Genomic DNA, 19,479 nt, shown 5'->3' with positions numbered 1-19,479 from the left:
CGGTTTTAAAGAACACCAGGCCCTTCTTTGACGGGTGGCCAAGAACTTGGGCCTAGAGGTGGAGGAGATGGCCGAGCAGGTGGACACCGTGTTCAACGTCCTTTCAGCATCTACCCCACTCGTATCACGCTACCAGTTTCAGGGAGTTCCCTTCGTGGCCCTGGCCCCGTCACTGACCTGGTCTGTTATGCTTCAGACCTGGCAGGCTCAGCACACAAGGCCGCTGGCTGTGAGACGATCTGGCCCTCCATATCAAAGTCAGGGAGCTCAGAGCAGTCCGCCTGGTCTGCCAGGCTGTCTTGCCCCACCTGAGGGGCAGGGTGGAGCTAGGTCTTCGGACCTTTGCCAAGAAGCTTTCCGCCTTTGGGACTTTTGTGTGTGGCATGCCATTCATCTGGTGGCCTCGCATCTGCCCGGGGCCAGGAACGTTTGCAGATCGCCTCAGCAGGACCTTTTCATCTCGCCACGAGTCGTCGCTCCATCCGGAGGCAGTCAGTATTATCTTTCGGAAGTGGGGGACTCCCCAGGTGGACTTGTTCATGTCCCGTGAACAGGAAATGCCACGTGTTCTGTTTGTTCCGGGAGATGGACAGGGGCTCCCTGTCAGAGGCTTTCCTGCTCCCATGGTGGGGGGCCCTGATATACGCCTTCCCACCGCTGCCGTTGATCCACAGAGTCCTCCTGAAGGTCAAACAGGACAAAGCAAAAGTTATCCTGATAGCCCGAGTGGCCTCACCAGCACTAGTTCAGCACGCTGCTGGACCTTTTGGTAGCCGCCCCACTGCGGCTGTCTCTCTGTCCGGACCTGCTGTCCCAGGACCATGGCAGTCTCCTGAACTTGATAGCATGGCTACTCAAGGGGGCGCCACAGCTGACCCTATGGATACCGCTAAGGCAAAAATCTCCGACGACCGTACACGTGGGTGTGCTCACACCTGGAATGCAATGGGCATAAGAGCAACGCATCTTGAAGACCAACAGTTACGAAAAGGTAGGTCACCATTTTTTACCTCTCCTCACTGAAGTAGTTTAACGCACTGTGGTATGTACGAGGCCCTTCACTGTCCGTTTGTGCTGATTTTTACTGAAAAATTCCTGGGTTTTATAAAAACTTATTTTTTTTACTCATTTTTTTTCACCCAAATTTCGGGCGCACTCAAGTACATGAAAGTACTGATTACGTTGGGAAAATCCAGTCCCGTACGTTAGGTAGATGTGTTTACAGTAATGAGTTAGTCTAAGTGTAAATGTGAGGCTGTCTGTTAAAGTAAGGCAGTGTAGTGGAAGATACACACGTGTGTTATGTGCACAGACTGTTAACGTATAGTTTATTAAATAAAACCACAGCATAAAACTGCTTTTATTTTCAATACTCTGACTTTTCTCCATTTGTTGCTTTTTTTCTGTCCTCCTGTCCCAAAATATTAACATCAATATTTCATAAAATCACAGAATATCAGGGATGGAAGGGACCTCAGGAGGTCGTCTAGTCCCACCCCCTGCTCAAAGCAGGACCGATCCCCAACTAAATCATCCCAGCCAGGGCTTTGTCAAGCCTGACCTTAAAAACCTCTAAGGAAGGAGATTCCACCACCTCCCTAGGTAACGCATTCCAGTGTTTCACCACCCTCCTAGTGAAAAAGTTTTTCCTAATATCCAACCTAAACCTCCCCCACTGCAACTTGAGACCATTACTTCTTGTTCTGTCATCTGCCCCCACTGAGAACAGTCTAGAACCATCCTCTTTGGAACCCCCTTTCAGGTAGTTGAAAGCAGCTATCAAATCCCCCCTCATTCTTCTCTTCCGTAGACTAAACATCCCCAGTTCTCTCAGCCTCTCCTCATAAGTCATGTGTTCCAGTCCCCTAATCATTTTTGTTGCCCTCCGCTGGACTCTTTCCAATTTTTCCACATCCTCCTTGTAGTGTGGGGCCCAAAACTGGACACAGTACTCCAGATGAGGCCTCACCAATGCCGAATAGAGGGGAACGATCAAGTCCCTCGATCTGCTGGCAATGCCCCTACTTATACATCCCAAAACGCCATTGGCCTTCTTGGCAAAATGCCATTGGCCTTCTTTACCCAGAAACCTGTGAAGTTCGTTTTTTGTGCTGATTTTCATCCACTTTTTATTTTTTGTAATAAACACTTATAAATTCCTGGTAAATTTTAAACAAAATAAAAACAGCAAATGAAGGGCCTTGAGTATACAGTACAGATTAACAGCTCCCTCTGATAATTGAGAGGGCATGTCAATTATATTAAACAGATTGTACCTTGCTAACAATCTCACTGTAAAATTAAATGACCAGTTGAAATACTGAAACGTTCAGAAAGCAAAACAGAAGTGAAGCATGTACTTCCTGATCTGTGCACGTTCACCAGTTGGTTTTACGTGTTCCTGCCTCTTTAAAGTTCTTCTTGCATTAAGGAAGGTGGTGGTTTGTCTTTTTTCAGGAAATTAATGTCATTCAGAGGAATTCTCACGCAAGACAGTAGAAATTTGAAAGGGGCAGAATTGTGCCAGTTATTACATTAATATGCAATTTTAAACAAATGAGAGAATGACCTAGATCTGAATTCACTGAAAAGATGCTATCTGGTTGGTCGTGCCAGTGTATTTTGTGTCTTAGCCAATCCGAAACCAGCCTACCTGTTCACCAGAGCTGATTTTATGTTGATATTTTGTTAGTGGTTTTTGCCTGGGGAAGGAGTTGCTATTTAGGAGGAGGTTGTGCTTAACTCTTCAGTAATTAAAGATTAGCCATTCAGCAATATAACCAGACGAGACAGATTACAGTTGGTAAAATACCAGAAGTTAGACATTTATGAAGATGTCTGAGTGCAAAGAAAATGCTTAATGGATTTTTCCTTTTAATTATCTAAAACCAGCATAATGAGAGAGATTTGCTGCCTACATTTTATCTTGAAACTATATTAAAATAAAATTACTTTAATTACCATTATGATTTGTACAAGGGAAAGAGCAAATTATCCAAGAACTCATTATGTACTTTAAAAAGTCAAGCTACCCAACACAGTATATTTTGTGACAAGTAAAACCAGTATGGCAAAGACTTTAGCAGATAGATGGGAAATGACCTTAAACTGTGACCTTTTACATTCCCAGCACTTTATATTTATGATTGCACTAGACTTGTAAAAGCATGTAATGTTTTTACATTAAACATGACACCTCTCAGAGGCTGTGTAATGTAACTGTAATTTCTGTATACTTCAAGCAGTAAAGATTAAGCCATAACATTAGTGCAGCTTTGTGAGAGATGATATCGTTTCATTCTTGACCCCTCAGCTGTCTACAGTAGGGGTGATTTCCTTTCCAATGCACAGCGATTGTTATCCTGTAAACATATTACCTGGCATTGACGTTTCCCATTCATGTAATGGTGAACGAATGTATCCAGGCTTTCTCGGGAATTTCTTCAATGAAAAAGTAACAAAAGCATTTCAGAAATGTTGCTTATTTTTCAAGTACACTGACTTCTTTCTTCTAGAGATTGTTATCTAGAGGTTCAGATACAGGACAGTTAAAAGACCTAGAAATGTGCTGAAAGCAAAGCATTCTGATCTAGAGTGTAGTCAGACTTGAAATAGAAGAAACAAGTTGATCTCTTAGCCGGCGAGAGGTGCGGTGTTACATATTTGATCACTTGGGCATTTTTATTCGCTATTACTAGTTGCAATTCATCTGATAGTTTAGGTGAACACAGCTATGACTGAAAAATAAATAAAGTTCATGTAATATATTTCTAGAGGGTGAGATATGCAGAGTTTGGGACGCCGCATAAATCTTATAAGGATATTCCTCATATGTTCAAGTGTATAATAAAGCTCACTAATAGGTTTTCATTGGTCTCTTGTTGAGAAATGGAAACACTTCTGGAATGCCAGGCCTCTGGACTTCATTCAAAGCCCTTTGAAATCAGTTCAGAATTACGGACCTCATTGTGCTTTGAGTCAGGCCCTTTTGGTGATTGTTATGGAATCTTTTTCTGTAACAGAATTCGTTACACTAAACATCTCAGTTGTGATGGTCCCTCTGTTTTTGTGAATGTGAAGTGTAGAATGGAGTTTAGCAGCAGGAATGTGCTTTGTGAATGATCCAATCTGTCCTGTTTACAGCTGGCCCCACATCCTCACCCAACTAGTCTGTGGGGTCTTGGGATCACTGTCAGGGAACCTTATAATCCCGGTACTAATTTGTCACTGACCAACAAGCTGGTATGCTGCCTCCCCGGGCATACTTTTATTTTTCTCAGGAAGCAACTGGCTGCAATACTTCATTTATCAAGGTCTAAAAACCAGTGCGTTTCCAGAAGGGCAGGAAGCGTAGACCAAGATTTGGCTACGATCCTTGGAGTGTCTGCTCTGCCTTCCAGCCAACCTGAACCACAGTTAGCGCACCTACTGCTGCCTCCACCATACAGGAACTGTCCCAGCCAAGATGTTCCTAGATTTTAAGGCTGGAAGAGATTATTATGAACACTTAGTCTGGCCTCTGCGTAGCCCAGGCCAGAGACTTTCACCCAGCGAGTCCTGCATCCAGCCCAATAACTAACAGTTGATTTTAATGCCATTCTCCGTCATTAATCTTTCTAAATATGAGGAAAGTTCTGCAAGACCAGTCTACTCCAGGTATTTCAGAATTCTTAAAACAGCATTTTGCCAGATCTCCAGTGTGATTGCCTGCAGCGCTTGGTGTTTAGATATGGCACATTCACTGCAGCTCTCTACAATGGGTCTGTTCTGGTTCATGTGAAAATCAACATCCTTTTTTGTGTAACTGCCTGACAGGATGCTACAATACTATTCGCATTTGCAAAGGGTTTGCTCTGCCTAATAGTGCAGCCCCCAGATCTCGGGCTGCTCAGTTTGTGTTTCTCTATTATGCGAAAGACACAAAGAAGCTGAAGGCTGGCAAAGGCCTGTCAAATCTTGTAATGTAGCAACCGACCCCAAAGCTTCATTCTGCTTTATAGCATCCCTTGTTCCCGTCCCACCCCTTTCCCTGAATGGGCTCTGAGGTAGGTAAATGAATTCAGCAGTATGGTGGGCGGACGATTCCTTTCTGACCTCATTCCTGTACCATTTGTTTCCAGGCTTGTCGGAGGAAAAGGGACATCTCGGAATCTTTTGTTTCCAATAATTTTCCTGCAGGTTGGGGAGTTAATGCAGCCCTTGTCTGAAACCGTCCGAGCTGAAACCATTCTGGGTATGAGCTGGGACAAGCTCAGCCCTTTCAGAAGGGCCAGATTAAAGGGGAAAACTGCTCCCAGGAGTCCTTTCACATGTGGGCACATTAGACACCTGGACACCTTTTTTCAGTGCATGGGTGTGTTTACATCCTCAAAAAGAAAAGGAGGACTTGTGGCACCTTAGAGACTAACCAATTTATTTGAGCATAAGCTTTCGTGAGCTACAGCTCACTTCGTCGGACAGCTCATGAAAGCTTGTGCTCAAATAAATTTGTGAGTCTCTAAGGTGCCACAAGTCCTCCTGTTCTTTTTGCGAATACAGACTAACACGGCTGCTACTCTGAAACTTTACATCCTCATACTCTCTTGCCTGCAAATGTTTTATCTTCAGAACATGTGAGCGATTGAGTTCCTCCTCCAGTAAAGCGGAGATGGGAGCTAATAAACCACTGTCTGGGGCGGGATGTTTGAGACTCTTGTTATAGCTGAAGACACCTCAAGGGCCTCCTTCCTGTGGGTCCAGATGATGAAGATGTCATCAATGTAGCGCAAGTAGAGGAGGGACACGAGGGGACGAGAGCTGAGGAAGCGTTGTTCTAAGTCAGCCATAAAAATGTTGGCATACTGTGGGGCCACGCGGGTACCCATAGCAGTGCCGCTGATTTGAAGGTATAAGTCGTCCCCAAATCTGAAATGGTTGTGGGTGAAGACAAAGTCACAAATCTCAGCCACCAGGTTTGCCGTGGCCTCATCAGGGATACTGTTTCTGACAGCTTGTAGTCCATCCTTATGTGGAATATTGGTGTAAAGAGCTTCTACATCCATGGCGGCCAGGATGGTGTTTTCCTTTTTATGGCTGACGTAGAACAAATCTACATTGATGACATCTTCATCATATGGCCTCACAGGAAGGAGGCCGTTGAAGAATTCCACCTGGATTTCAACAATTTCCGCCCCACCATCAACCTTAGCCAGGACCAGTTCACATAAGAGATCCACTTCCTGGACACTATAGTGCAAATAAGTGATGGTCACTTAAACACCACCCTATACCGGAAACCTACTGACCGCTATGCTTAGCTACATGCCTCCAGCTTCCATCCAGGACACATCACATGATCCATTGTCTGCAGCCAAGCCCTAAGATACAACCGCATTTGCTCCAACCCCTCAGACAAACACCTACAAGATCTTTATCAAGCATTCTTAAAACTACAGTACCCACCTGGGGAAGTGAGGAAACAGACTGACAGAGCGAGACAGGTATCCAGAAGTCACCTACTACAGGCCCAACAAGGAAAATAACAGAACACCACTGGCCATCACATACAGCCCCCAGCTAAAACCTCTCCAGCACATTATCAACGATCTACAACCTGTCTTGGAAAAAGATCCCTCACTCTGACAGACCTTGGCAGACAGGCCAGTCCTCGCTTGCAGACAGCCCCCCAACCTGAAGCAAATACTCACCAGCAACTACATACCACACCACAGAAACACTAACCCAGGAACCAATCCCTGTAGCTAACCTCGTTGCCTAATCTGTCCCCATATCTACTCTAGCGACCTCATCGAAGGGCCCAACCACATCAGCCACACCATCAGGGGCTCGTTCACCTGCATGTTTACCAATGTGTTATATGCCATCATGTGCCAGCAATGCCCCTCTGCCATGTACATTGGCCAAACCGGACAGTCCCTACATAAAAGAATAAATGGACCCAAATCGGACAACAGGAATGGTAACATACAAAAGCCAGTACAGTCTTCCTGTACATTGTATAGCAGATTTAAAAGTAGCTATACTTGAACAAAAAAGCTTCAGAAATAGACTTCAAAGAGAAACAGCAGAACTAAAATTCATTTGCAAATTTAACACCATTAATCTGGGCTTGAATAGGGACTGGGAGTGGCTGGCTCATTACAGAAGCAGCCTTGCCTCTCCTGGGATTGACACCTCCTCATCTACTATTGGGAGTGGACCACATCCACCCGGATCGCATTGGCCCTGTCATCACCGGTTCTCCACTTGTGAGGTAACTCCCTTCCCTTCTTGTGTCATTATATAATGCCTGCATCTGTAATTTTCACTCCATGCATCTGAAGAGGTGTTTTACCCATGAAAGTTTATGCCCAAATAAATCTGTTAGTCTTTAAGGTGCCACCAGACTCCTTGTTTTTGTGGATACAGACTAAGACGGCTACCCCCTGATACATAGAATCATAGAATATCAGGGTTGGAAGGGACCTCAGGAGGTCATCTAGTCCAACCCCCTGCTCAAAGCAGGACCTAATCCCCAACTATGGGTTGATTTCCCATCTCCTGAGCAGGGCATTGGGACCTATACTCAGAATGTTTCCAGGACGGGGCGCTCACTCCCCGAGCAGGAGAGATTCGTCGTCTCAGAGACATGCCACAGGAGAGGCAGAGAAAAGTGGCCTGTTGCAGGGGGTGGGGGGTGGCTGCCACCACACCTGCTGAGCTGCAGTATCCTGCCATAGGTGGTTAACTTTGCCATAGATCTTATATATTTACCCTCTGTACAATCAGGAAAATGAAATGTGTTGTCTTACTCATGGCCTAAGCCTCCGACATGGTAACAACACCCAAGTGTTATCTGCTCAAGGCAGGAGAGGCCTGTCACACAGGGTGTTAATCGGAAGTACCTCTACAGTCATGGAATCTGGTCATAGAAGCACAAACTCTCACACTCACACACCCCTTGCAGGAGGGCACTGTCGGGCTGAATGAATTGGCCCTGGGAGCAGATCCTCAGCTGCTTTATTAGCCCCTGCAGGCAGTGGAGCTGGGACAATTTACACCTGCTGAAGCTCTGCCCAGGGTATTTTTTTAGACACACAAACTTCCTTCCACGATGTTTGCAACACAAACATTGCAGCGGTGCGTTAACACAGGAGAACCAGAAAGTGAAACCACCGGTAAACCAGCGGGAAATTGGCCAGTCTCTTTTCAATGTCCGTATGAGAGAGAGGCATGAATAGTGAAAAGTAAATCTGATTGTAAAAGCTTTTTCAGTCTGAATGATCTCAGAGGGTGCTACTGACCTGGCTCAGGCTATCTTGTGTTTTACCCTGAAGATTCAGTGTGCCAGGTTATGTCTAGACTCCAGCTGGGAATGAGCCTCCGAGCCTGGGGAGACAGACTCGCGCTCGACCTAGTGCACTAAACATAGCAATGTAGATGTCCCGGCTTGCCTCAGGGGCTTTGAAAGGGGATGCTGCTTCTCCACAACGGTGATGTCTTGAAATAACCTGGACACAGAAAATTTTCTTTGGGGCGGGTCCACTTCTAAAGTGCAACAATCATGAGACAAATAGCATGAAATCCTTAGAACAAATTTCCACCCCGTGAAGGTGCACAGCATGTCTCCTTAGATAAACTTCCGCAGACCTCACTTCCTTTGTGGTACTATTCTGTATCTGAGGGGGAAGACCAGCTCACCTGGAGCTTGTAAATCTCAAACACACCACGCCTGAAAGCTCCTTGTTTGTGGAAACAGTTATGGTAGTTCTAGGGCAGACTAAAGAGGGCGTATTTGTAAGAAGCCCCAGGATGCTGCTCGTGAAAGGCTGGGTTCTTGGACAGTGATTTAAGGCTGGTGATAGCTACTCGCTTGACATCGCTCTGCGTGACACATTCCCTATGTTTCCACAGGTAAGTTCAGTGTGAGCAGTTAGTGCAATCTCCCTCCACGCTGGCCCCTGCCATCCCTCATCCGCTAGCTTAGGACCCGAGAAGGCAATGCCGTCTCTGCTCCCATCAGTATTTGGTGCCTTTGCTGAGACCTGCCAGGAGAGGGGCTAATTGAGCTGTTGGCTTTTGGAAGGTGACCACCTGGCAACCGGACGTAGACAACCAGCTCCTCTCCTAGACACCACGAGACAGCCGAGCAAGGGTTTTTAACTGTTCCGTCTGTTTGCTCTGCTGCCATTACAATGACATTGGTAGCCCACGTGTGATGCTGTTGCAATGAGAAGCACAACCTTTCTTGGCCAGTCGCCTCCTGTTTAGGACTATTATGTGCCCACAAGGTTATCCACGGGTTATGTTTGAAACCACACTTTGCTTGGGGAAAATGCCCCCTCCCCTCCCCCCGCCACCCAATCACTGCCCAGGGGGCTGTGGCCACACGAAAAGCCCCTGGTGGCCGCATTTAGCATGATATCTGGCAACGAATCACTGCCAGTGACTGGAAATGCAGCTGGTGGGAGGGTGACGTGAAATATTCTCCCTGCACCCTGCTTTGTTGCATCTCCTCTCACACTCCGGGTGCCTTTTCTTTTCCTGCTCCAGCGCTCTCCTGCCCCACTGGCATGTCAATTACACCAGCTCCAGGTAACGGCCTCTGGCCTGTTATGCAGGAGACCAGGATGGTCCCAGCTGGCCTGAAAAATCGATGAAAGTATCATTTACTCTGCCATTTACATCACTTCTGATGGTAGCTCCTGGTGTCTGATGTGCTGGGGGTGGGGGGTGTCCGTCTGTCCATCCCCGCACGTGTATCCAGTGGAAAGCTGTTTTAGTTTGTGTCTGATGCTGCCGAGATCCCAACTTGCTGTCTGTCCTCTGCACTGCAAGAATAGAATTTACTTGGGCGCCTAATATAGTCTGAAGAGTAAACAATATTAGTAGATGAGCAGTAGAGAAGAAACACGGAGGCCTGGCCGGTGGCAGATGCTTACTTTCATGTGGAGATGAGGGGATGCTCTGGCATACACTGGGGCACAGAACAACCTCTGGATGAAACCTAGTTTTGGGATGAAAAGGCTTCTGGGCTTTGGGGCTGAGGAGGGTGGGGGGGATTATGAGAATATTCATGACTCTTAAGGATCAGCAGGTGAGACCTAGAGGCCCCACGGCTCATCCCTTTGGCAAACAGTGCACAAAGGCCTGGTTCCCAGGATGACAGGATAGCAACAGGGTTCCTGATCTCTCTCTTTTTCTTATTCTTCTCTAAAAAGGGCTGCAACGGTTTTGCCACTTGTCCTGAGCAGAAGCACGGACTGTCTCTTTCATTTCTAAAGAGCAACTGTGTGGCCAAGCCAGGAGTCTTGTGACATTACTTGAGAAACAGAATGGTATCTTAGCATCCGAGACCCCTTTTATCACCCAAAGAAAAGCCTTTCTTACAGCCTAGATAAGCTGGAGAGGAATCTCCATGACATATGTTCATTGTCTTAGGACAGCAAGGGAGGAAGCCAACCTGTGTGACTCAGTTCCAAACCATCCCGGGGGCTTTCATGCATATTCTGGTGTATTTACTAGGCGGTGGCCCTCAGCACATCTGGGTGTCTCCTCGTTTTGGGAGTAGCAGCGGGAGTCTAGAAGAGGCAGGACGCTGGATAGGGGAATGGAGGGATGAGTAGAGGGTTCACGTACACGAGGACGGCCTGAATGGGGGACCCTAATCCAGCATTTCACAGTGAAATGTGAAGCGGTTTATTGCCAATACAATTATAACTGCGGCCTAGGGCTGATTTCCTCTCTCAAGGGCTCCAGTAAGGAAAAGTGCCCAGGAAAGGGGGTTTACACAATTGACAGGCCCTGCTCAAGACACACACTGGCTGTGGCTTCCAATCCTGCCAAATCGGATTCACTCTCATTTTTTATATCTAAGAGAGGAAAGGCTTTGCAGGATGCTGAGTGACGTCTCCCCGTCCTGCCAGTTGTCCCAGCGCCAGGAGCACCAGGGGGAGCTGGGTGCCGCAGGCTGGGACAGAGGAGGCCAGATCCTACACAGAGTTTCTCACGTGCTGAACTTTTTGCGCTGTGAGAAGCGCTGGGCTGATTCTCAGCCCCTACAGTTCAGCATGTGCCTATGTCTGCACGGGGTCGGGGCCCTGGAGGAAGGGGAGCACTTTTGATTTTTATTGTAACCCAGCTCGGTAGTGGTTGGTGCTTTCCCCTTGCCAGGCGAGAAATCCCCTGGAGGACGCAGCAACGGAAACTGCAAGTCCGGGGCAAGGAGTGAGCTCTCCTGTAACCGAGCACAAGCCAGAGCTCAGTTTAGCGCCACTTTCTCACGTGCACTAATGATAACAGCAGTTAGGCAGTAGAAATGATTTAACTATGACCTGAGTCCTGGTCTACGCTACAGAGCTCGACCGACGTAAGGCAGCTCACATTGACCTAACTCAATAAGCGTCTACGCTAGAATTCTGCTCCGACTGATGTTACTCGCCCATTGCACTGACTTAATAACTCCACCTCTGCGAGAGGCATAGCACTTAGGTGGATGTAGCTGGGTTGACGCCGCGTCAGGGTAGACGCTGCATTGCTTCCGTTGACTGTTGCTGCTTTTAAAGAGCCATCCCTCAATGCCCCAAACTGGCAGTTAAATGGGTGCGAGCGCGTCTCGTGAGGCTATGCACCGCTGACACGCGAAGCGTAGAGTGGGTGTGTAAAACTGATTCGATTCCTGCGTGGCTGTGCATCAACACGACTTAGGTTGACTTAATTCTGTAGCGTAGACTTGCCCTGACGATCAAATTGGTGTAAGCGCTCCGGGTGACGACGCGGGCCCAAGGAGCAGAGCGTGGACGTGCAAAAGCGATTCAATTACTGCAGTGGCTGTCCGTAGACGTAACTTAGGTCATTCGTTTTGCAGTGGAGACTGGCCCTGACTTACATCGAGGTGCAGCCACCACAGTAAGGACATCGGTTTTGCACAGCCACACGATGCTGCTTGTTTTGGCAGCCCACGCCTTTACTGGGAGCCTTTGCACCGATTTAGCTGCCAGTGTGGGGCACTGGGGGGCGGCTTCTGAAAGGCAGCAGTGCAGCGTCTACACGGACACTGTCTTGACCCAACTGCTCCGCCTCTCGTGTGGGGGAGGTATTAGGTCAGCGCAGCGGGCGAGTTACATTGGTGGGAGCCGTGTTGTAGGGCAGACGGCTACAGAGTTAGGTCTGCATAAGCTGCCTTACGTCGACCCAGGTCTGCAGTATAGACCAGTCCTTGGTCTTTAAAGAGACATAACTAGCTAATTAAATCTGTTCTCCCCTCTCCCCCTTATTTCTTAGGGCCAGGCTACAGGGCTAACCCTGCACAGGGCTCCAATGTGATGAGAGGGTGCCAGAAGCTTTCCTCCTCGTGTGCTCTTGCATGAATTGGGTGTAAGAAGTTTGCTCGTCTCCCCTCTCCAGCAGTGCTCGTCTCCCCGAACGGTATGAGGTTAAGGCAGGGCCATGCGCTGCCCAGGCACAGAGAGCAGCACATGCTTCCCCTTCTCCTGGGGTGGGTCGGGGTTTCTGCCGCTACAGCCCACGCTGCCCGGGAGCCCCCAGCCACGATTCGTGCTGCGTCGGCCCCTCCCTGCACAGGCTGAGACTCTCTCATCTGACCCTGAACTGGATCAGGAGGGCGACTTTTACTTGCACAGCCTAATGGACGATCAGCCACGGCTTCTCGGCTGCACCAGTGCGGTGCTGTCTGCAGGCACAAGGTATCATGAGGTACGAAGTGTTAATGAGCTTTAGCAACTGCTCGCTTTTCCGCTTCCTCCAGGCCCCAGGGCAGAGCAGCCACTAGGCCCCCTAGAAAGGGAAGGCTGAGCTTTACCAGGCTGCTGGAGCCGGGCCCCACGCTGCCGCTGGCCCGGTGTCGCGTCACCACATGGCGCGGAGCTGGCCCACGTGCGGCAGCTGGTGCACGCACGCACAAGTCGCGCCCGCACGGCCCTGGGTCCGCCTGACATTTGGGGGGTGCTGCACCTGCGCTGGCTGGTGCCCAGTAAGCTGCTGCCGGGCGCGCTCTTCTGACACGGCCAGGGCTTCCACATGCCCCCGGCTACCTTCGCCGCGGCCGGTACCAGCCCTCGCGCGCCTAGGAGCCCTGCGGCCCGCCTGGGCGATTGCCCCCTTTGCCCCCCTCCCCCCCCCCCCCATCGGCGGGTCTGGCTTCATCCATGTTTGCTGAAGCCCCTAATTCCCACCGGAGAAGCGGCGTCGGACCGTTCTGAAAGGCCGTTCGTGGAATTCTCAGGAGCATCTCACCCTTGCCACGAAGGGGGTTTGCAGCGTGTTCGAACGAGTCATTTGAACCACCACTTGTCATGGCAAGCTGCCCCCGGGGAACTGTCCAGCTTTGGCAGCGCGGCTGCACGTGACGTAACGGTGCTTCCCAGTATGAGCACTTGTTTGTTATAGCCCAAGGACAGGGCAACAACTAGAGGTAGACTATTTTCCCGTTACTCTGAATGTAAGGCCACAGGATCTAATGCTGGGGCTGGAATTTGGTCACCAGCCATTGAAAGGGAATTCCCATCTGGTCAATCTAGTTTTTCTAATAATTGATGCATCTAAGTCAACAGACTGAGCAGACACTACTCACTTTGCCTCTTGGCAAATATTGAACTAAAGTCTTCAGCACTGTAACACTGTTGACAGTCGCCAGATCATGGCATTGTCCTCTTTGTCACCGTGAAGTGCGACTTGGCGTCAGATCCTGGTATAATGCCCTCTGTCAACAGCAGGGATGTTGTGATCTGGAGTCCCAAGTGTTTACTCTGCCAATATAAACCCAGTGCCTGATCTCTGGAGCTAAGCATCACTCCTCGGCCATGGTTACTTCAAACTGCCCTGCAAACAAGCCCCCCTTCTTGCAGGCACTGGAGAGCATTCACTAAGCTGCTGTTGAAGGGGATATTTACTGGGCTGTTTATCATCCTCTCTTATTCTGTTGCAGGGCTTGGCTGGGAAATGTCAGCCCTGGGCTCACCGTGGATGATTGGCAGGTAGGATATTGCTCTGGGGTAGTACCTAACAAGGGTAATACCACATTGTAACTGGGGAAGCAGCTACGGTTCCTCAGAAGAGCCTGAATTGGTACGTGCCCCGTCCAGCAAAAATGCAGCTGCTAAAACGATCTCCATCGCTCTGACCATGTCTCCCCCACTCTGAGGGGTCCCTTGGCTCTCCGCTGTCTACCACATCAGACTTTAACCTCATGCCCCTGACTTCCAAATCCCAGTATAACTTCCCCTCTGCCTACATAGCTGACCTCGTCTTATCAAACTGCCCCATCCCCTCTACTCCACCCGCTGTGATGGCCCACTTCTCCTCCTCAAGCAGAGCCTGTGTTTTCCCCACTGCTGCTCTGCATGCAATGCCCTTTGTGCTTGGGTCGTTAACCCCTCATCCTTCCTTGTGCAAATTCCTCCAAAGGATGCAGGGCCAAATTGACCACAGAATGGAGGCACCAGGAGATGCAGATAGGCACCTTGTGCAGTTTCCAAAAGTCCCTAGGCAGGTTTGGTGTCTTTGGACAATGCTCTGGGCACCTGTCTGTCTGTCTCTGTGCTGAGCCCTCTTTGCAGACCTGGCCTGTAGGTTCTGTTGTGCCCTCATGCAGTGATTCAGATACAGCAAACCTACGTCAAAAGAAAAGGAGTACTTGTGGCATCTTAGAGACTAACCAATTTATTTGAGCATAAGCTTTCGTGCAGCTCTTCCCTCCTCTGAGCCTCTCGACGCTCCCTGCCACCTCCTTGTCTGCCTCGCTTACATTTTCCTTGCCCTGGGGATGGAAAGAGCTCAGTATTCATGTTCTTCATCCCAGCAGGGTGCCAGCACAGGGTTGTCTGGTGTTGGCTGTCAGTTTTTCTGCTCTCAACGCATGGCCATTGGGCACTGAGTGAGACACCCTCCCACCCCGGCTCATTTCACACAGGCCATTAAACAGCCCCCTGGCCAGAGCCATTGTTCAGGGACAACCACTCTTGGTCTGAGCTAGTAACCTGAGGGAGAGCAGCGCTGGGTCACGTTAGCAGTCAGGTTTTGGACAAAGGTTAATGGAAGGTAAATTTAACCCAAACCCCAGGAAATGCTGCTTCGCCCAGTGGCTTTGGGGCATTCACAGTTACAATCAACTGTAGCTGGATTTAAATGGGAGCTGCATGATCATGTGCCCTGAAGTATTTGTAGCTAGATGGGGTCAGATTAACGGGGAGGAATAGCATCTTTTCCTGCAGGACATCAAGTGACTGACTTGAATGGAGTCACTCCAGATTTAGGGCCAAGTGATGAGTTCCTACAAATCAATAAGTGGAGGGTGTCAGCAGCTTGCGGGATCTGGCCCTTCCATGGATGCAGGCTAAAATCAAAATACAGCTCTTGATATCCCCCCTGGGCATCCAGAGGGCAGGACTTGCAGGGGTTCCTACATGGTTTGGCTGCCAACCTTGGCTAATGAGGGTTCCATTTCCTGTCCCCCTTTCTCTGTGCATCAGAAAAATTGTGGCCTCTTCTTTGTATGTCCTATAGACACAGCTTGTAAAGAAGTCCTGTGCCTGAATCCGAAGAATAAGGCAGAAGTCAGCCCTCCACCCAGAGCCGGGTGTTGGGATGAGCCGCGGCTTACGCGGTGCCATCTGGAGGTTGCAGTGTTGTCTTGGGCAATCTCAGAGCAAGGGGTTCACGACTGTACTCTCCGCAGAGAGGAGATGGGCGCTACTCACTCAGAAAGGCCACTGTAATTCTTCCTGTATTAATACACCCCAAGATGCTCATTGATCACGGGGCTGGCAGCCTTTGTGGCTGATGTCAAATTACCACTTTTGGGGATGATTCACCAATTGTCTGGAATGTTTCTTTGGCCACAAAAGCAGCTGCTGAAGCCTGTATATCCTGGGAACAAAACCCGCGTCTCGAGCTTTCAGGGGAGAACAAGGCCTTTACTGTGCTCAACTTACAGCAACCAGGGAGAGCAGAGCCCTGTTGCTTTCGTCTTCCTAAAACAATTATTCCCTTTTTTATTTCACTTTTTTCACACTTCCCAGCGTCTTAGAACAAAAGCTGGGGACGCGGCCAGGGGAAATCAGTAGGTTTCAAATTCATGAAAGAAAAGGATCTCTGTGTCTCGGAAAGATTTGGTGGGACAGTCTCCCTCCGCTTGTGCATTGTAACTCCTGGCTTGGAAGGGCCAGGCAGTCAGCCCAGAAATGAGCTCCTGGCTTTCCTGACTCTGCCAATCCCGCTTGGCTGAGCTGTAGCTCAGCACGTGGTATCCTTGTCTCTGCCCCACTGGGATCCTGTATGCAGCCGAAATGCAGTGGGGAATCCCCCGTGGGTGCGCACAGAGCAGGGGATGTGAGCTCGCGTGAGAGAACACGCTATAAAGCAGGTCTCTGAAGCCAATGTTGTCATCCCTGGGCGAAAATAAAATGCCGTGGAAGGCCCAGATAGTGTTGAATTTAAAGAGCTTGCCCAGGCGTCTGAGATGCTTCAAGTGCCAGTGATGCAAAGCCCCACCATAAGCTTTCTTGGATTCTGGCATTGCCCAGCGGCTGCATAGAGCTCTTTTCGGATGAGTCGTTCATTAACAAAAAAACACACTTTGGGGTCAACAAAAACTAGACGTCAATCTGTAGAAGTCGCTAAGTAACCCTTGGACCAGGGTCATGGATCGAGGCTCCACCAGCCCAGGTGAGGGCCCAAACCACCAGGCTAATGAGTTCTCATTCTCGCTGCCTGGCCCAAGAACTGTGCAAGTATTTTATAGCCGTGAACCAGTTTCCACAGGAGAGGTTGAGAGCCCTGCCTAGACTAGCTGCCAGCTGACTGGCTAGGGCACCTGCCGGGAGGAGAGAGGCCTGGGTTCAGGTCCCTGAGCAAGAGCGGCGATTTCAACCTCATCCCGGGGGAATGCCCTAGCTGTTGGGTAGCAGGAGGCTGACGACCTCCTCCTGCTGATTTGTGAATGGAGCTCTTTGTTTCGTTGCTTTTTATCGAACAAGGTTAAAATACTCACAACCAAAAAGCTTAATTTAACTCAGAACAATTTTTACTTTTTTGATTTGCCAAAACTTTCAAAAAGTCTCAGAAATTCAGAACTGCCACAAACTGAAAAATCAGTTATTGGCCCAGCTCTACTTCTGGGCGCTTGGCTTGGCAACCTTGATTGTTTTTAGCACGGTTTTGTGTGTTTGTGTGTAATTACCTACATTTAAAAAAAAGAAAACTGGAAAAAAAAAAAAGAGAGAAATTCCATCATGTACACCCACATGGGTCATCAGGCAAGGTTGGACCCCTTAGAGATGCAGCACAGACCTCTGATATCTGAGCTAACAGATTTCAGAGTAGCAGCCGTGTTAGTCTGTATTCGCAAAAAGAAAAGGAGTACTTGTGGCACCTTAGAGACTAACCAATTTATTTGAGCATAAGCTTTCGTGAGCTACAGCTCACTTCATCAGATGCAACAGAGTGACCGATAGCACTAGTAGGTTGTCATCATCTATAGGTATGTCTATGCAGCATTTTGGAGCAAGCCTCCCAGCCCAGGTCAACAGACTCGGCTAGCCGGGCTCACGCTAAGGCTCTGGAAATAGCTGTGTAGACAGTGTTCTCAAGTTGCAGCTCAGGCTCTGAAGCCCACAGCCCAAGCTCCAGCCCGAACCACAACTTCAAAGCAGCTTCATCGCCCTCTACTGGCTGGTCCACTGTCACCTTTCTGTGCATGTTGTCGGTGGGATGTCCAAATGTGCACAATTGACTTTAGGACCATGTCCCATAAAAGTCACTGGGACTTGTGCTCATAAGTCTCTTGGGTGCTTTTGTAAAATCCCACCATATATCCATAGATATTACTGTTGACTGTGCATGTCTGTTACAATCAAAAATAGGTGAATATCTGAATTAACGCGGCAAAACTTTGAGATTTGGTTGCCATGAAACATGTTTTTTTTGTTTTAGAACAATTTTTGGCATTCGTTTTCTGGTGCGCCTGCTTCATCAACATCCTACAGCTATAACTGTAGAAGCGCTCATGTGACAGCTCTGCTTTAAGAAGGCTTCCATTGACCAACCCACCATATTACCTGTGCTAAACAGCCCCCACGTTGCCCAATGCCTGACCCTGGACTTTCTTGCTAAGAGACGCTGTTCACGTGCAGCCAAGCAAAACCACGAGTCCCATGCAAGTGCCAGGGAGAGGAAGCCTTTTGATGGAGTGGAGAAGCGGCTGTGGTGAGACAGACCTGCAGAGAGGAGAGAATAGGCCCTGGCATGGCACACTGAACACTGACACAGGGGTATTCGGGACCTTGACAAAGACCTGGAAGAAGCTATTGAGTTTTAATTGTGCAAACCCACGTGGCTGATTAGAAGAACAAGGGTGGGGTGTTTTTTTTTTCCTGAATAGATTTTGAAAATACATGCCGTGGTGTGGTGTCAGTCAGAGGCCTCCCTTCCTATTTCTATAGCACTGCCTGAATCACTCTGCTACGCTGGGGCTGAATTCCTCCTTTTGGAGAGTTCCTGGAAACAGCTTTCTGGACTTGAGGCCTCATTTACGGTAAAGTGACAACAGGATTCCCATCAAATTGTATAATATTGAAGTGCTGAGAGATGGTTCACAGGATGTGACTAATGTACCACAGTCACAATGAACTTTGCAAACCCAGTGGAGCTGCAGCACCCTGCGACCCATGTGCTCCTAGAACTCCTGGGTTTTCAGTTAATAAACGGACCTTGGTTCCTCCAGAAATCAGGTCACTCGCTGCCCCTGTGTGCCGTTCACATTCGTTACGTATTGTTCAGTTGTAGCTGTTCTGATACGGTACCACAGCGTTGGCAATTATTCTAATGAAGAGCCGGGGGTGAGACGACGCAGTGAGAGATCGGCGTCCCTGATAAAGGGATAAGTTAAACGTTTTTTTAAATGCTGGTACATAATGATTTTGGGTGGCTGGTGGTGGAACTCTCAAGCAAACACCCACGGCTTAGAGAAAACCGATTCAGTTTATGAATAAGTATCTCCAGTATGGTCTATATGAGATTAATCTGCCATGAGGAGTCTGGCTGGTCAAGCAGGGAGAGATTTTAATTTCTACCATGTAACATGCTAAGATGTGATTGTATTTGCAATATATGGTCAACAGAACTTACTCAATCAAACCCTGTTTTGAGTTAATTGCCTTTGTGCGGTTTGATAGCACTGAGACACACAGGTTTTCAGGGCAGCTTGATGCACGTCTCAAAAACAGGTTCAGCTGAAAGTCAGCTAAGTGATCCCACAGACGCTGGGCATGGACAGCAAAGGAAGTTTGAGAGACCTTGAAACAAGGCAAACCCAGCTTCTTGTAGTGCCGTTTGACAGAGCAGGGTGAATAAATTCGTTGTCAAAAACATATCTGATGAATTTCCCCTTTATTTTCTCTTCACATTTTGTCCTGGGCAACTTGAAGTGATTCAGTGAATAATGGGTTTGCAGCCTGTTCGCAAGCAGTTGGCTTCAAGAATGTG

The sequence above is a fragment of the Natator depressus genome, chromosome 9, assembly GCF_965152275.1.
Source record: "Natator depressus isolate rNatDep1 chromosome 9, rNatDep2.hap1, whole genome shotgun sequence".
Lineage (NCBI taxonomy): Eukaryota > Metazoa > Chordata > Testudines > Cheloniidae > Natator > Natator depressus.
The sequence above is the reverse complement of the archived record's forward strand: the minus strand, read 5'-3'. Positions refer to the sequence as shown.